This window comes from Mastigoproctus giganteus, chromosome 14, assembly GCF_048544385.1.
Source record: "Mastigoproctus giganteus isolate SK-2022 chromosome 14, ASM4854438v1, whole genome shotgun sequence".
Classification (NCBI taxonomy): Eukaryota; Metazoa; Arthropoda; class Arachnida; order Uropygi; family Thelyphonidae; genus Mastigoproctus; species Mastigoproctus giganteus.
In genome coordinates, this window is record NC_143588.1 from 122058773 (window position 1) to 122075133 (window position 16361).

The 16361-nt window shown below is 42.3% G+C and overlaps 1 protein-coding gene across 1 annotated transcript in view; it reads left to right on the forward strand.

Annotated features, from left to right (window-relative positions):
• The window catches only part of LOC150075700 (iripin-1-like), a 77557-nt gene that overhangs the window by 12709 nt on the left and 48487 nt on the right, over positions 1 to 16361 (forward strand). The window contains exon 2 of the mRNA XM_090389093.1: positions 12084 to 12316. The gene's annotated coding sequence lies outside the window, so the exon portion shown is untranslated. The remainder of the gene's footprint in view (positions 1 to 12083; positions 12317 to 16361) is intronic.

The window sequence follows — 16361 nt, forward strand, 5'->3', positions numbered from 1 at the left end:
GTTGCTCCCAGGAAGTTTGTCACTCTCGGATTGACCTTGTATATCGTCAGGGTCTCTATTAGCCAGATATGTGGTACGGAGTCGAACGCCTTGCGGTAATCCATGTAGGCCGTGTATAGGTTGCGGTGGTTCTTGAAGGCTTGCTCCATAACTGCGGCATCTATGGTTGTTTGCTCCTCAGGTTGCAACCTTTCTGCTGTTCGGCCATTATGTTCAGACTCTCTAAGTGGTCTGATATCTAAGTTTTTCAGTTGGTGAGGATCTTGTACATCTTTGGGAGTCAGGCGATTGGCCTGTATTTCGCCGGGTTTCTTGTATCTTCATCTTTAGGCTTCACATATGTGACTGCTTCAGTGAGAAATGTTGGGATTGTCTCCGGGTGCCTTATCATCCAGGTGAATTGCTCTGCTGGGTGCTTGTGTGTGCAGATCAGCTTCTTGTACCCGGTAGTTGTGGATGTTATCAATTCCCGGGGTTCGCCAGTTGTGGGTTTTCCTGATCAACTGTTTTACTTCTTCTTCTCGAATCTCCCACACTTGCATCTCTTGTATGTCTTTTGTTTTCATCCGTTCTACTTCTATCCAGGGTGCTCTGGTGTTATGTCTTACTTCACTGCTCGAGATATTTACCCAGAATTCTTCGATCGTCTTCTTCTCGTGTGGTCCGTTTCCTGCTTTCTCATCTTCACCCAGTTTCCTCTAGAAGACCCTTTGGTCCGCATCGAAGATTCGGTTGTTTATTTTCCTCTGGGAGCTCTCTTTTTATCAGTGCTGTCTCTTGCTGAGTGCGAGGAGGTTCTGGTTCAGTGGGTCCAAATATTCTCCTATTCTCTGATTTCTGGTCTCATATTTGCTGTGGACGCTGTTTCTGTTGAGGATGCTCTTCACCTTTCCAATCAATTTCTTACTTCTATTACCCTGTTGGTACTTGGACAACTGACCTATCTTCTGCTGAAGTCTTCTTTCTCAAGCTGGTGATTCCTTCTTTTTTCGGTTCTTCTGATCCTGGTCTCTCGTTTCTTTTCTATTAATCCTGGTAGCTGCTAGGGCAGCACAGGGCACTGACTCTCTTTAAAAATTACAGCTGTGTGTTACATGTTCCAAATAAGTGTTTGCCTTTTTATTTACATAATTGTTATTTTATATTTTACTTAATACGTAGTCTTATAGTTATAGTTACGCTGGTTATTTTTATTTTAATTTAGATAAACAGTTTTTGTAGATATACGTAATACTTTATATACGTAAACCGTTATTTCTTTCGAATATTGCGGGAATTGTTTTTGTATATAGTGGTAGGGAATTCAAATTTTTAATTGAGGTAGCTCTAACGTATAATTATGTAGAGAGTAATAAGCTTCACTCTTTCTATAAGATAGCGTAGTATTGATATTTAATTAATTTAATTTATAGATTTTATTAATTTAAAGTATCATGCCGCAGACTAGAGCAGCAAAGGAACGGGCACAAAGTAGCAGGAGCGCTGTGACTAGGGGGAGAACTGAGGGGGAGGGCGATTCTCCAACGCATCACAGCCTTAAAAAATGTGCAACTTGTGAAATGTTTGCCGAGCACTCTGGAACGGAACATGATATTGCCATGGGGGATGTCTTTGTGTGTGCGCGATATAAGGAAATCAGGCGACAACTCAGCGTTGTTATGGGCCTATATGAGAGTTTGAAGGACAGGGTGGATGCCCTCGAAAGATCTAAATTGAGGGCCCATCAGGCTCTCAGCTGCCCACATCAACGCCAGAATTTGCACTTGGTCATCACGCAACTCAGCGGCAGCCCCCGAGGCAGAATGTGCTGGTCCCAAAGGAACTAGTAGTTGTTGGTGACTCTATTGTCAGGGAAACGGGAAACATGCTTTGTAAAAAGGATAGGTGGAACAGGACCAGGGTATGTCTGCCAGGGGCAAAGGTTGATGACGTTGTAGAGCAGATATCATATTTTAAGGTCACAAAAGGTGATATAGTTGTACACGTTGGCACTAATGATATTAAGAGTAGAAGACCGGCAGAATTACTTAACAAGTACAAGTCACTGATGAAAAAAAGCCGTGAAGTAGGGTTGAATTTGAAAGTGTCTGCAATTCTGCCCAGACACGATAGGAGGGCATACATGATGACAGCCCTGTCAATCAATTCGGCCCTGGAAAGATTGTGCAAGGCTCAAGGATTAGAATTTTTTTCAGCCTGGACTGTACTTGTTAACAGGAGAGACTGCTTCTACAGGGATGGGATACACTTAAATAGAAAGGGTGCAAGAATAGTTGCTGATGCTATCGAGGCAGTGTTGGGTGGGTCGGAAAACTGATAGCTTGGGGGGATACAAGGACTAATAGTTTAACAGTAGTCGTAGGCAGAGGTGAAGGTGATTCTTGCACAGCTTCTATTAGAAGAAGTAGCGACCTGGGGAGAGGGATGTTGGGAGTTTCAGGGACGGATAGCAGTCATCGTGAAACAGGTGGGTATATGGGATGTGTTAGGGTAACTAGGAATAGGAGTAGGAGCATGTATGCTTGCATGTATACCAATGCTAGAAGTATAGTAAATAAATTTGATGAATTTGAAGTGTTGGTCAAGACATCAAAGGCGGATATTGTTGGGATATCAGAGACGTGGTGTCACCCAGATATAAGGAATGCAGAACTGGAATTTGGGGAGTACAACGTCTACAGAAAGGACAGACAGGATAGGAAGGGGGGAGGGGTTATGCTGTTAATTAAGAAAAACATAAAATCAAAAGAAGTGCACCCAGTTGATATAGATGAACAGTGCACTGTTGATTGTGTTTGATGTGACTGCGAAAGTAAAAATAAGAGTAGGAGTGTGTTATAGGCCGAATGACTCGAATGAGTACAATGAACAATTGTACAGAGAAATAGACTGGGCCAGTAAATCAGAGAGTCTTATAATGGGGGATTTTAACTTCCCAAATATTGACTGGAACTTGTAGATTGGTCACTCACACACTAGCAAGGCTTTTGTGGATTTATTGGATTGTTTTCTGCAGCAGCATATTTGAAAGGGAACCAGAGGGAGTCATATTCTAGATCGGATTATCAGTAGTGATTCTTTTAGCAATAAGAATCTGCAGATAAATGAACCACTGGGTGGCAGTGACCACAGTGTGCTGACGTGGGACTTACTTAAAGATTTAATTACCATCAGGGGTAAAGGAAAGTTTAAAGGAAAGGGTTTTTGCTTCCGTAAAGGTGAGTACAGTTGTCTCAGACAGTTTTTAAATTCTGTACAGTGGGATCAGCTGACGATGTTACCAACAGTAAATTCTAAGTGGGAAGCATTCAAGGAATTTATCGTGGGTGCTACTAAAAGTTTCATACCTATTAAGAAATATTGTTCAGGGTTTAGGCCTAAATGGTTGTCAAAGGAACTAATGAGACTCGTAACAGAGAAGAAAAATGCATGGGACGCATATAAATTATCAAGCGACTCAGAAGCCTATGGCAGATATAAGCTAGTGTTTAATCAAGTCACAAAGGAGGTTAAATAGGCGAAGGTAGATTACGAGAAATCTTTGGCAAAAGTTGCTAAGAAAAACAGCAAGGATTTCTTTACTTATATAATGATGTTCTGGGGGCAAAGACGTTTCACGTGAGAGGGTAGCTATTATCAGGGAAGAGATCCTAAAAAACTTAGGGTTGTGTTAGGGTTGTTAAATATACAAGAACAGTAAATCTTAATTGTTTATACAGTAACGTTAGAAGTGTCGTCAATAAAATGAGCGAATTCGAACTGCTGGTTAAAACAAGTAACGCGGACATAATAGGGCTTACAGAGACACCCGGAAATTGGGGATGATGAGTTTCAGTACGGCTTGTATAATGTATTTAGGAAGGATAGGGTAGATAGAAGGGGTGGTGGGGTAATGCTTTTTGTCAGAAGCAGCCTGAGTGCGACGATAGCTTTCTCGGATTCAGACGTTTCACGTGCTAGTATAGAGTCTGTATGGTGTGAGATAGTTGGAAACAAAGGTATAATGCGAGTTGGAGTAATCTACAGACCAGGTGATTGTGAAGAAAGCCTCTATATGCAAATGGAATGGGCAAGTAAGCGTCAATGCCTTATTATGGGTGATTTCAATTTGCCACTAATTGATTGGAGTAAATGGGAAGGAAACTCGAGATGGGGAACAAAATTTTAAATCAGCTAGATGACTGTTATTTGTATCAACATGTCAGGGAAAGAGATACTAGAGAAAAGAATATCCTAGACCTCATCATCACACATGAATCAGATGACATAACAGGGCTGACAGTAGAGGAACCAGTAGCAGGAAGTGATCACGGAGTTCTACGGTGGATGATGACGAGAGAGGTAGCAGAAGTAAAAGGCAAAGGAATGGGTTTTAATTTCAGAAAAGGAAATTACGATGCCTTCAGGTACTACATGGCCTCTATTAACTGGGTAGATATCGCGCAGAGAATGAATACAATTGAACTGTGGTACGCTTTTAAAACATTAATCACAGATGCCTTGAATGCGTATATACCATTAAAAAAAAAATACTCCACGAGAAGGGTTCCAAGTTGGATGAATAGTGAAGCTGCCACATTACTTGAGCAGAAAAAGGTGGCATGGAAAAGTTACAGAGCAATAAAAAGTACTGAAGCCTATAACAGCTACAAGGTGATGTGTAATAGAGCCACAGAAAAGGTTCGACAGGCAAAGGCAGTTTATGAGAAATCACTAGCAAATAGAGCAAAGAGGGGGGGATAAAGAATTCTTCACATATAGAAATGCCAAGAAGAGCAGGACAAACCAGATCGGACCTTTATGTAAGGGAAAGGGGATAGTAATAAATACACCAGCTGCCGTTGCAGATGAACTCAACAGTTATTTTGCATCGATATTTACAAATGAAAAGCCTTTTGTGGCAATGGGAAATTGTGGGAGCGAAGTTAAAAAATATGTAATTAATGATATTGAAATTTTGCAAGATTATTTAATGAAAAAACTTTTGAGCCTACAGACCACTAAGGATCCTGGAGTTGATGGAATATACCCTATAATCTTGAGAGAGGCGGCAAGCGAGTGCATTGAACCATTGAGGCTAATTATGCGAGCATCACTAGACTCTGGGGAGATTCCGTTGATTTGGAAAAGTGCAAATGTATATCCCATACATAAGGGTGGCTCTAAGAGTGAAATGTGAAATTATCAACCTGCCAGTCTGACTTCAGTAGTAGGGAAAATCATGGAGGCAATGATCAAGGGTGGAATTCAGGATCATTTGGATCGAATTGAAATTCTCAAGGATACTCAGCATGGTTTTGTAAATGGAAAATCATATTTAACAAATCTGGTTCGCTATTCCGAAAGGGTCACTCACGAGCTGGATTTAGGGAATAATTTCGACATTGTTTATTTATATTTCAGCAAAGCTTTTGACTCACTCCCACATGAGCGGTTGCTGTATAAGCTGGAACAGGTTGGAATCACTGGGAAAATCCTTAGATGGATAGAAGGATGGCTTCAGGGCAGGAGGCAGAGGGTTGTGATAAATGGCTATTCCTCAGATTGGGTTGATGTAAGAAGTGGGGTTCCCCAAGGATCAGTATTAGGACCACTGTTGTTTTTAATTTTCATAAACGACATTGATGAAGGGATAGAGGGCGTGATGTCTAAATTTGCAGATGATGTTAAAATTGGTAGAGTAGTTAATGATCACTGTCAAGCTGAGCTTCTTCAGAGAGACCTAGATAGACTTCAGGAATGGTCAGAAAAATGGCAGCTGTGCTTTAATCCTACAAAGTGTAAGGTATTACACCTGGGAAACAGTAATCCCAAAATAACTTATTCACTTGGTGGAGTTCAACTAAACCCAGTACTGGAGGAAAGGGACTTGGGTGTTACGATACGGTCAGACATGAAATTCTCTGAGCATTGTAAACAGGTTGCAAGGAAGGCCCATGGTGTCCTATCGATGATCTATCGAACTTTGCGTTTGGAAACTAGACACCTTAGAGGAGATTTGATTGAGGTGTTTAAGGCTCTGAGAGGGAGGCATCAGTAAAATGAATGAGGACGAAATTTTCAAGATTATAAATGATGCTAGAACTAGGGGACATAAATTCAAGTTACGGGGGGGGAGTTGTTTAGATTGGACTGCAGGAAGTTTTATTTTAGCCAGCGAGTTATAAATTACTGGAATAAGTTGCCTTCATGGGTGGTGGAGGCCGACAGTTTGGGGAAATTCAAAGGTCATCTGGATAGTATTTTCGGGTAAGGGAAGCGCATAGGATGATAGGTTTAATTTCCTTTTTATTTATTTATTATTTTTTTTTATTTATTTATTATTATTAATTAGTTATTTATTTTATTTATCTATTTTTTTTTTTTTTGTTTTTATCATTGTTTTTTTTGGATTTTTTTTTTTTTTTTTTTTTTTTTTTTTGGCTGGTGCAGCATAATAATAGCTTTCTAATACTAATAAACTCTAAAAGGAAGGGAATGAATCTGATTGGTCCACTTGACATCGATGGTTCGACTGTTGATGATCCTGCTCAGATAGCAAACAAACTGAATGAGTGTTTTGCATCTCCATTCACACATGAGGAGTTATTAAGGTTTGAAAATGGCAGAAGGTTATCAAATTGTAGCAGGGTGCTTAATGATTTTGCAATAACTGAAAGCAAACTGGAGGAGAAATTGTTGAAGTTAAACGTAGGAAAAGCACCTGCGGTGGATGGTATCTATCCAGTTATATTAAAGGAGGCAGCAAAGGAAGTAAGCAAACCCTTAGCCATAATTATGAGAGCATCCTTGGACTCAGGGGAGGTTCCCACGGACTGAAGAGTGCAAATGTATCCCCAATTCACAAAGGGGGATCGAAGGGTGACACGAGTAATTACAGACCAGTTAGTTTAACTTCTGTTCCGGGTAAAATAATGGAGTCGCTGGTTAAAGATGCATTGCAGGATCATCTAGACAAGACTGCAGCAATAATTCAAACACAGCATGGGTTTGTTAAGGGAAAGTCTTGTCTGACAAATTTGATTGGTTATTATGATGTGGTCACAAAGGAACTGGATGCAAAAAATAATTTTGATATCATATACTTGGATTTCACGAAAGCTTTTGACACTGTTGCGCATGGAAGACTACTGTACAAATTGGAGCAGAATGGTATTAAGGGTAAGTTGCTACAATGGATAAAAAGAATGGCTGAGTGGGAGAAGACAGAGAGTAGTAAGCAATGGGTGCTGCTCTTCGTGGACTAATGTTATTAGTGGAGTCCCACAGGGTTCGGTGTTGGGTCCACTGTTGTTTTGTATATTTATCAATGATATTGATGAAGGTATATCAGGCTTAATGTCGAAGTTTGCAGATGATACAAAGGTTGGCAGGGTTGTTAACGACAGTAAAGACAGAACACTACTCCAACCGGATCTAGATAATTTGGGCGGATGGGCTAAGAAGTGGCAACAGAATTTAACTTTGACAAATGCAAAGTACTGCATATAGGCAGTAGTAATTCAAGAGAAACGCACCAATTGTGTGGTACTACACTCAGGAAGGTGGAGGATGAAAAAGACCAGGGAGTAATTGTGCAGTCAGATATGAAGTTTTCTGAACAGTGCACACAGGCTGCCAGGGCAGGTCATGGGGTTTTGTCAATGATAGATAGGAATTTTGCTAGCAGGGAGAAGGAGGTGACTGTTCCTCTGTATAACGCAATGGTCAGGCCACACCTTGAGTTCTGCGAAGAGGTCTGGAGGCCTCATTTTAGGAAGGATGTAGATTTGCTTGAGCGTGTAGAGAAGGGCAACAAGATTGGCGAAGGGAACATAGCGGTGCTCTTACCAAGAGAGGCTTAAGTTCTCCAAATTGAAGTGGCTGGAGACTAGGCACCTGCGCGGTGATCTGATTGAGGTGTATAAGTCCTTGAATGGGTTGAACACGCTGAATTCTGATAGGATCCTTCCACTTGTTCAGATTACGAACCTAAGAAGACATAAATTCAAATTAAGAAAGTACAGATGTAGAGTAGATGTGCGGAAATTTGCCTTTAGCCAGCGGGTGGTTAATTGCTGGAACAAACTTCCATCTGTCGTTGTGGAAGTTGATAGGTTGAATAAATTTAAGGAGGAACTGGACAGGCATTTGCAGGGAATGGTGTGATTTTTTTTTTTTTTTAATTTTGGCTGATGCTGCATAAGCTCACACACTTGCTTTCTTGCATCACATGCCACTGCTACTACTACTACGTCTACTGCAGTATACAGCTGTGTGGATAGCCTCCAGTGTTGCACCATTTTGTTCAAGGTAATGTGGCATTATTTGCTGATTGAGGTGGTCTGTTACTCTGCACATGATTTTATTTAGCCTCTGCTTAGGTATCACGTGGATTCTTGTGGGGTCCATTCCTTCCAATTGTTTTAGGGCATTCTTCCACTCGTCTTCTATTCTGGATAGCATGACTTTGTCGCTTTCCACTTCAGCTACTCTGGGTTACATTTCTTCTTGCTGTTCCTCCTCCAGTTTGATGGTATGCTATTCCTCCTCTGGTTTCATATTGACCAAATTCTTTGTGCTTTGTAGCAGATCGCTGACATCCTGCTTGATTTTTGCCAAGATGGCAGGAGCAATTATGTTCTTCGTCACAATGATCCTTCTTTTGTCTGCTAATCGCTGTTTGGTGATCTGAATATGTGGGTATCGTTTCTATCACTTGGTATGTAGTCGCGATCATTGTCATATAGGTCTCTAGCCTGGTTATTTCATAGTATGTTCGCATGATGTACGTATTCATTTCAATGCTCCATTTCATGCGTTCGGGATTTCTTCTTTCCTGGGTGATCACTAGCGCAGGAATAACTTCCAGTTGGTGGGCTGGATGGTCTTGCCCTTCTGTTGTGGCACACCGCCACTTGCTCCACTGTCTTGCTCGGGAGACTGACTCTAACTTTCGATACGAGCCCCTCTGCCTAAGGCCTGAAAGCGAGTGACTCTATCTTGAGCCACATTATAATATTTCTCTGCGACATCATCCATCTATGGAGGTGGACTTCTTTAGCTTCGGCTTATGTCCAGTGGTTTATTTATTTTATTTATTAAAATATTTCTCGTGAGTGACACCCGATGGCGCCCTATCTACACCAACCGTCACTTCGACCTTTGGGAAGTTAAGTCCAAACAGGGTAAGTTTCGCGATGTTTTTTTTTTTTTTTTTTTAAATCTTTAATAATGCTATTATTATTATTATCTCCCAGCGTAATAGAGCTGCGTTCGCTTCCAACAATGCGGGTTTCAGACCCGGATTCACCAGGCTGGTAGTCCAGTGTCTTAACCACTGGGCCACCGCGCTCCCTTTTATTATTTTATTAGCCGTATGGTGCAAGAAAGCCTGAGGGTTAAAGCTGCACCGATCAAAAAAGAAATGCCCGAGTTAACCTGAGAGAGAGGGAAAGCGAGAAGTAGAAAGGAATCCCCATGAAATAGAAGAATGATGATATCCAGCTGAGGTCCCTGTGTGTGTCAAGCCCATACTCACCAGATGTGAGCCCCTGGGGAAATTCCATTGACTGGAAATCCTATCCATAGTTTTGCCGATGATAGCACATTGCAATCCACTTTCCACTTTGAGAAACCTTGTCCTGATCAATCAGCTTCAACTTCTCGAAAATCTGCTACCAATTCCTTAAATGCCGATCTTCAGGGAATTCTGCAGTTGGGGCAATGACAACTTAGTTGATTTCAACCCTTCTAAAACTCAATCTCTTATATCTCGCAAAAAGGATTCTTCTGCTCCTATGCTTACGTTTAGTGACACTACAATTTCTAGGCAAAATGATATATCTCTTTTGGGGATTACCCTGACTTCTAATCTCTCTTGGCACAAGCACATTACAAATATTGCTTCCTCTGCATCTAAAAAACTTGGTTTTCTCTTTCGCTCTCGGCGTTACTTTTCTTCCAAACAGCTGCTCACTCTGTATAAATCGCAAATCCGCCCTGCCATGGAATATTGTTCCCACATCTGGGGTGGTGCCCTCAAAACCTCTCTTTGTCTTCTTGATTCCATTCAGAAGAGGGCAGTTAGGTTAATTAATGATTCATTTCTAACAGAGTTTCTCCACTCGCTGTCTCATAGTCGCACTGTGTCTACTGCACGCCTTTTCTACAGATTCTTCCATGGGCACTGTTCTTCTGAATTGGCTTCTATAATTCCCGCTCTGTCTTTCAAAACAGTCCGAATACGTGTCGCCACCAGCCAACATCCATTTACTGTCCAACTTCAAACTCACAGAACCAACTTTTCATCTTCCTCATTTATTCATTGAACTGCCGTTTTCTGGAACAACCTTCCTTCGTTCGTGTTTTCTGAAAACTACAGAAGTTCAAGTCCAATGTCAACAAATATCTTCTTTATGGTTCTAATACCTCTTCTGTTTGGGGTTTTCATAAAAAAAAAAAAAAATTACATTAGACACAACACAGTATAGAAGAAGAAGAAGAACTCTTTATTATATAGAGAAGGCACGTGGCTGTGTATAACTGCCTTCACGGCTATAAGCCAGGGGTTTACATAAAAGAAATTACACAACATAATAAACACACAAAAAAAAAAACCCTTATGACTCTTGAAAGGTTTGAACACTGGAGTGATTGATCCATAGGAGTGATGGATAGGAGACGAGTCTTCTCTCTCGTGAATGATGGCAGGAAGACGTCTGATGTTGAGAGCTGCCGCCATCTGGGTGGTCCTTTGTGCAGGGGGAAGCCGAAATTTCCATATGGCCCACTTCAGTAGCCAGATTTTCCCCGCGAAAATCCGTCTAAGATGGGTCGTAGCAGTTGAAGTCCAGACCTGCGCCATAGAGTATGACCTGATAAACACATGTCTTAATATATCTGCACCCCAACAGCCTGGTCATGGACGCGCATTAGTTGTTGTTTAATCATCCACCGGAGTCTACAGAACTTTATTTGCAAGTGGTCTATGTGCGGTAGAAAGGAGGGCTTTTGATCAAAAAGAACGCCCAGATCTGTATCTTGTTGGAGAGCAGAAATCGCGCATCCTCTTAAAATTGTTTGTACGATTGTTGGGCTCCGTTTGAGAGAGAAAGTCAACTGTTTTGACTTCTCAGGATTGATTTGAAGTCCGAAACCGGAGAGGAAGGCCTCAAGGTTCCGGATTTTCTGAAGGATTAAGGTATTGATGTATTCTGCAGTGTCTCCAGGGTTGATGGGTGTAAACAGTTTTATGTCATCGGCAAAGGTAATGATATCAGTTAGGCCTGTCCAAATGGCACGAGAACAGCTGAGAACAAGATTCCGGACAGGACCCCGCCTTGTGGGACTCCAGCTGTAATAGTCCTAGTATAGCGCAGATTGCCATCGCGAACAATAATGGTCCTGTTCTCGAGCATTTTCTGAATAAACCAGAGCACGTCTCCACCAATGAGGCAATACTCACGTGGTAGCCTTGCCAATGCGTGAACGGATACGGAATCAAATGCTGCCTGGACGTCGATATATGTAACGGTGATTTCCGAACGGTGCTCAAATGCCTCGAGGATCTTGGTAGTGGTTGGTGACAAGATCTGTAGTGGTGGATTTTGACCGGATAGCATAGTGGACCTGCGGTAGTTGTTGTGGCATAATTTGGATGGTTAATGTTCTTAGCAAAGATTTCTCAAAGAGCTTTAATAGGCATGATGCAGAGGAAATTGGACGGAAGTGACTGGGTTGAGAAGCAGACTGTGTTTTCGGCAGCGGTCTTACTAGATAGACATGCACGTAGGCGGAAAAAAAATTGATTAAGGATCTTGTTAAATAACGACAGAATGGGATCAACAACAAATGTACTCAGGCATTTCAGCATAAACTGAGGAATTCCGTCGGCACCTAATTGAGACGTAGGTGCTAAGCTATTCGTTGCGTCGATCAGCTGTTATTTGGTGAGGTGAACTGAATTTAAGGGGTCTGTTGAAATCGGATTGATTGGGAATTCCATTGGTGTAGTGGATTCTGGCTGAGCAGCGAACCTAGTTATATCCAACATGTGATGGATGCACGTGTTTGCATCGTAATGTTTCCTTTTGTTATTTCAGACTCGGCTGTCCGGATGCTGTCCTTCGTGTCCATCCTCTGCATCTCCTTCGTTGTATCGGCCGTCACCGGATACAGCATCAAAGAAAATGTCGCGTTCATATCGGATGTGAGCGAGAAGAGGGAGCGGGAGAAGCGGCAGGTTTCCGAATTGTCCAACAACTCAGATGTGAACGCTGGAGAGGCTGCTGCAGACCCCTCGGTGAGAGTGAATTTATCAGAGCCTATACGGGAGGTGAGAATTCAGTTCAATCGTCCTTTCATATTAATTGTATTCAGAGACGACAAAGTCTATTTCAGAGACTTTACTGAGAAGCTGTAATCTTCGACTCTCCAATAAAATTGTTCATCCTTTCATAATGTAAACGATGGAAATAAAATCACTTTAATAATTCGCTGTCAATACTTCATTCCTAGAGGTGAGGTGTTCCATCGTCAAACATCTACACTAATTAAACTCCTTTAAACTGCATTCATTTGAGGCTCTCACAGAACTTTTTTTATTCATAATTCGCATTAATTTTTGGAATTTAAAGAGTAAGAAGACAAAAACGTCTTAATCAGAAAAGGGAGCTGTCTCTTTGAGTGCAGCATTCTTCTCGTTGTTATATCGTGTGAGTACACTCGGTACAGCTGTCCTCTGAGAAAACTGTATTACGCAAGACTCATCTGTCACGTGTTGCACCGAACGGAGGACATTCGAGTGAGGGTAAGACATGCCGATTCCTGTTAAATAAGATCGTAAACCCTGAAGACATTTTGGGTTCGGGTTGCATAACCGAAAGTGCTGCTGTGTGGATGAGAGAGATGTTGACCAATTTGAAATGATCACAACATTACCCAACGTAAAATCTAATACTGAGTGCTCTCAGCAGGCAAACACGTGAGAACGGATACCGGCAACGATTCCTCGGGTCACAAAAACTGAAAGAGAAGGTTTTTTTTTGTCGTTGCCTTTTTCCCAATATGAGGTCAGAGTTTTGGCATGAAATTTTTACGGCTGGATGCCCTTCCAGACGCCAACCCTCACCCTTTACCTGGCCTGTAAATATGCAGTGGTCATTCCCTGACCTACGGCATCTTCCGTATTTGGTGGTCACGGGTTCGAACCCCGGTATAATCTGGATGCGTGTGCTACAGAATGCTGCTCCTACCCACCTGGCTACGAAGGCGCCTGAAACTGAACGAGAAGTATCCCCCCGATCCGTTTATTTTGTAAACATTTCGACGAATGCGGAACCCTTTCCCTTCCTTGAGGATCCAGTAATTCTGCTCTTTGGGTAATTGAAAAAAACAGGTTAAAAGAACTTTGAGTATGGATTCACCTGTTTTAACTGTTTATTCCAATTTTCATCACTTCCGGTTTCATTGTGCGAGGAATCCCAGCTCGCTCTTCTAGCTGTTTTTTTCAATTCACTCCCTTTCTATACAAATTCTTCAAAGAATCGCTGTGAAAAGAACGAACCCCATTGGCCGTTGAGGTCACGGCGAAAGAAACTTGAAAACAGCCGTTGAAGAAGGAGTGGTTCTTTTTCTGGTGACCTTTGGAATTCAGAAAGCGCTTCTGCTTCGTCTGGAAGGGCTTCACCGTGACTGCAGATCGTGAAAGAAATCCGAAAATAACCCCGTTTTTCGGGTTGAAGGAAACCAACGATATTTCGAGCATTCCATTTCACAAATCGAACCCTTTCCTAGAAGCAGCACACATGTCAATCTGTCCCTGTGAGTGAACGGAGTTTGCGTGGGTATTTTATTAATAATAATAATGATAATAAGTAGAGGGTTCTGCCCCATGCTCGCTTCGGTCGCCAACCGCTGCTGATGTAGACTCGAAAGAGAAAACTAAAAGGTTTAAGGGCATATAAGTGAATATGTTTTAGGACAGGGCGGCTCCTTGAACGTTAGTTCAACTCCGCCTTGTTTCACAAATAAATAAAATCAATAACGAAATCACCACATTTAGCAGAACGATCAGTAAGTGGATGTCACCAAAAAGGAGTACTTAATCCCCGAAACAGAGGACAAAATTGAGATGTTCTATTAACTGAACAATTTAAAGTTAAAAAATTGCAACGACAACTTATTTAAATTTAACATTATTGATATTGTTGTTTACAACTCTACAAGTAGATTCAGAGAGATATACACTGATGAGCCAAAACATTATGACCACCTACCTAATATGATGTTGGTCTTCCACGTGCAGCCAAAACAGCTCGTACCCGGCGAGTTATGCACGCTACAAGATTCTAAATGTATCGCGTAATATCTGGTACCAACACGTAACCAGCAGATCCTTTACCTCCTGTAGGGTCCATGGTTGAGACGCCGCCCATCACAGTTGCTGTTCCAACATCAACCGCAGATGCTCGATGGGATTGATGTCTGGGAAATTTGGAGGACAGGGCAATAACTGGAAGTCTTCCTCATGTTCCAGGAACCAGTCTCAAACAACCCGGGGGGTCTGCCATGACGTATTATCCTCTGAAAGACAGCACCGCCAAAAGTGAAGACCGTTGCCATGAAAGGATGTGCCTGGTTAGCAATGATATTTACGTGGGCAGTAGACATCAGAGTGCCCGGTACATGTATGACTGGACCCAGAGTATCCAAGCAGAACATCGCGCAAAGCATGACACCACCGCCACCGGCTTGGTTTCGTCCCACGATGCATTCAGACACCATCAAACGACTCACATGTACTCTGCCTTCCACATGGTGCAACAGGAAACGTCATTCATCGGACCAGACGACCTTCTTCCAATCACTCAAGGTCCAGTTTCGATGCTCGCGTGCCCATTGAAGGTGCTGTCGCCGGTGAACCGTGGTTAGCACGGCACTCGGAGCAGCCTGCGGTTACGCAGCCCCGTTCTCAGCAGGGTTCGATGTGCTGTGTTGTGGGACATTACTTCCGTCACCAGCATTCCGATTACCGGCGATTTGCACCACAGTCGCCCGCCTGTTGTCACTTACCATCCGGGAAAGCCTTCGCACACCTCGAGCATGGTCATCCAACACCTCGCCGGCGGTTCGTGGGTTTCCCCTCCTTGGACCATTTTCAGTAGGTACTAACCACGGCTGACCTTGAGCATCCCACTAGCCGTGCCGTTTCGGATATGCTCTAACCTCTTAGGCGTAGAGGGAGCAAGGTTCCCCCCCAGAAACTGGGGTTTTTCTTTCAGCAAAACAGATGGATCAACCATAGAACACGCGCAGTTAACAGACATAAGACACAGCACGGCAGATGAATTTAATTATTCGGGTGGCCTAAAAATAATAGTTTGGTTTTTTTTGGAAATGCTGTGACCCAGTCGTGCGCCGGTTACAATTTGGCTTTTGTCAAATTCCCTTAAGTCCGCTACCTTTCCCATCTGAAGAAGAAGAAGAAGAGTAACGACGATTAACGGAGCTCAGTATCATTTGGGTTTTATAAGTGTCCCTACCCGCGCAAGCGCCATAGTTCACATGCATTTGCACAACGACTCGCTGGTCGTAATGTTTTCGCTCATGGGTGTGTGACTACTAACAAAATGCGTGCTGAAATCAAAGTTAATTTGACTTAAACAGTGCATCTAATTTCACAGAAATTGTGCATACGCAGCCATCAATTGTACAACCATAAACGCCTGCATCTTCATGATTTCGGCTTGCTGAAGGTCTTCGAGTGCTGCTGTTCCTATATCGGGACGGGATTCCTCAAAGAAAATTTACCCTGAAAGATGTGGATATTTCCATTTCCTCCTATTTCTTTAATCTTTGTTCTTCTCTAAATTCCGTTTCTTTTTTTTTTTTTTTTTTGGCTGATTCTTCTGTCTGATCCTGCGCTTTTCTATATTTACCTTTCCCGACAATCCCACACTAATCCCACTGTATCCAATTTTCCTTTCATGTACAGTATTAAATTTGATCCAAGTCGGGGTTTTATCTTTGTATGGATCAGCAAGATGATAGTACACTCTGGCTGCCTCCATTTGGCGAGGATAGGGGGTGGGTCGTAGTGACCAAATGTCGCCAGTTCCCCCTGTTAAAAGTCAGGAGCTGGCTAACAACATAACAACAGAACACATCATATGACCAGGCGCCCAAGGACCAGCTGTTCCAGCAATTTACCCAGAACAGGCAATAGGGCTATTGGACAATGTGATCGAGGATCTGGGGGGGGGGGTTATTTTTATGTTTATTTTTTTATGTTATTTACTTTATATAATTTCCTTCATAAATATCCTCATTTTTTTAACCTGTTCCACAATGCTATAAGGGCTTATTTAATTATTCCCTGT